Here is a 2856-nt window from a genome sequence, read left to right on the forward strand (position 1 = left end):
TGATTTAGGACATTGGGTTTATGAGTTATTGCCTTTATATGTAGAAGAAAGTACAGACCGACAGACGGTCAGTCCTTTGATAGATTTAATTCAAAATTTGATAAGAGTCTACATTTCAGATTTTAAATCTGTGTAACCAAATTTTTATCTATATAGCGCTTTACGTTTTGTAGTTATCTCCACTTGTCGAACAGCGAGATAGATAGTTTGACTTTGTAAGAATTCCATTCAAATTTTATTGGCATTCTAGAAATTCGATCTAACGACCATGTACAAATTTCAGTTGTCTAGCTCGAATTTTGTTTCGAGTTATCATCTTTATTGACAGACGAAAGGATATGCAGAGAGACATCATTCTAAAGATGTGTTATTCGTACGCTGGAAAATCTGAATGTTGGGAGATTCGTCAAAAATCTCAGATTCCAATTTTTCTGATAATTACAATACATACTCTTGGTATACTTCGAATAACAGACAGTAAAGGACCAAAATTCACGCATTGCAAATATTTATACTTGCGTGGAGCAGGAATAAAAATTGCAGCATCTCAGTATTAAACATTAGAATTATTAATGAAAAAGAGTAATCGTATCATATGACGTAAGAAGGATACGACAAAATTTTATTTCTGAATATTTAAAATAGTTCCATAATTGTTTTGATAAGCAAATTGCATTGTTACATTATATGTCTAATGAAGCGCCTAGGCGCCGTGGCTTAGTTGGTTAAAGCGCCTGTCTAGTAAACAGGAGATCGCGAGTTCGAATCTCGCCGGTGCCTGATGGCGTTGCTTTTTGAATTTAAAACGAATGGTGAAATCAGCATGTTGCGACAGTTGTGATAATATGCATACTTTGGGGTTTTATTGCAACTGATATTTATATTCCCATGAAATATGCTTTGAATCTAATTCGATTTAGATTTTCTGATTAGGATCGTTTGAATCTAATTCTAATTTTAATGTAAGGTTTATTAAAGTAAGCCTTCGCATTTGGGTAAAGATTCGAATTCGGAATATTTTCTTAAAAAAGATATCTAATAACATTTTACTTTATTGTAAGCGTAGTATAAAGAAAATGCAGTAATCGTCTAAAATTCGAACTCAAGATTTTGACGTAATTCCACGTTTTTAACTTCCCTGAGATCGAAGAACTCATATTTAGAAATCGTCCGTCTGTCTGTCAAGAAGATAACTCAAAAATGCTTTGAGTTAGACGGTTGAAATCTGATATTCGTTCTTTACAACAAATTTGCAGATTTGTATCGAATTTTGAGTAAAATTTGTTCAGTGAAAGTCCGTCAAAATTGTTACTAAACCCCTCAGGCTATAAACTGGTTAGCCAGGTATATTGCTTATATTTCATTTCAGAGAAATGATTTAAATATAACTTCATATTCATGAATCATTAAGACAGGCATTAAAGACACGTTATTTTACTTGTCTGACAAAGTTTCTATTCATTGTGTATTTCGACTTTTCTAGTGGAGATCAGTTTCTTGGCTTCATAAAGCTATTATGTCCGATTCATGGCTTCATAAAGCTATTATGACCCTTTCCGCAAATTTCTAGTGGAGATCAGTTTCATGGCTTCATAAAGCTATTATGTCCGATTCATGGCTTCATAAAGCTATTATGACCCTTCCCACAAATTTCTAGTGGAGATCAGTTTCACGGCTTCATAAAGCTATTATGTCCGATTCATGGCTTCATAAAGCTATTATGACCCTTTCCACAAATTTCTAGTGGAGATCAGTTTCTTGGTTTCATAAAGCTATTATGTCCGATTCATGGCTTCATAAAGCTATTATGACCCTTTCCACAAATTTCTAGTGGAGATCAGTTTCATGGCTTCATAAAGCTATTATGTCTGATTAATCTATATTCTGAATTTAGCGATATTGCAATTTCGCTTCTTTTATTAGCCCTGTAAATGATATAAGTATTAAACATTATCCTTCTTTTACTTTAAACAATAGAAGAAAAATCACACAATTAACTATTTACGTCTGTAAGTAAATATAATAATTCTAAAACGCAATGGTTGAAATAAATGAAAATTTTATATATCTCGTGATTTAGTTTAGTTATATTAACGTCCCGTTTGAAGCAACACAAGGGCTATTTTGGGACGGACCTCGTCATTTTGAACCGCTGTCAGATGACGAGGACGACACCTGAGCTGGCACCCCCCTCTCCACACCAGCGGGAGGACGTTTGGTCATGACGGATTTAACGTGAAACAGACCCCCTTACACGACGGTTCTTTTTGAAATAGGATCTCGAACCTGAAACCATCCGGCTCCGAGCCGAGACCTTACCACCAGGCCACCGCGGCCCAATCTCGTGATTAAAATTTCAGTTCTGTGTCTGATTCTGTTTTCCACTGTTTGAAAAGGGACATCCAAAGTTCAAATTTGGTAATCTTTATTATAGCACGAAATACAAAATTCTCATATAGGGTACTTTGAAAATAAAAATCCGAGCGATCATGGTAATTTTAGCCTTTCCCATTTGACAGTTGGTTACATCTTTATTAGAAAGTATGGAGGAAGTTGTGAGGAGACAACTCCAGCTGTTTTAGGCCCTGTTAGAAATAATAAAAGCTGTAGGATCTAAAGGCCTTTCTATTGTTGGTCTTACCTAAGCGAGTTTTCATTCGATTATTTATAAATTAAGTGCATATCCATTATAGATTGATCTGCTTTTTTCTTCATGAATAACTAGCTAAGTCAACATATCAAAGACTCGTGATAATAGGGAGGCTACTGATCAATGTGATACAGCTCAGATGCCGTCCTCATCGTCTGATCAGAACTGAAAATTACAAAATATGTTGCAATATAATCCCCTTGTTA

General features: G+C 34.7%; 1 non-coding gene across 1 annotated transcript; it reads left to right on the forward strand.

Annotated features, from left to right (window-relative positions):
* The first annotated feature begins 706 nt into the window (after nt 1–706).
* Trnat-agu (transfer RNA threonine (anticodon AGU)) lies at nt 707–780 on the forward strand. Its single transcript has one exon. It is a non-coding gene; the product is annotated as a tRNA-Thr (tRNA).
* Nucleotides 781–2856: the final 2076 nt, after the last annotated feature.

Source organism: Argiope bruennichi, chromosome 6, assembly GCF_947563725.1.
Source record: "Argiope bruennichi chromosome 6, qqArgBrue1.1, whole genome shotgun sequence".
NCBI classification, from domain to species: Eukaryota; Metazoa; Arthropoda; class Arachnida; order Araneae; family Araneidae; genus Argiope; species Argiope bruennichi.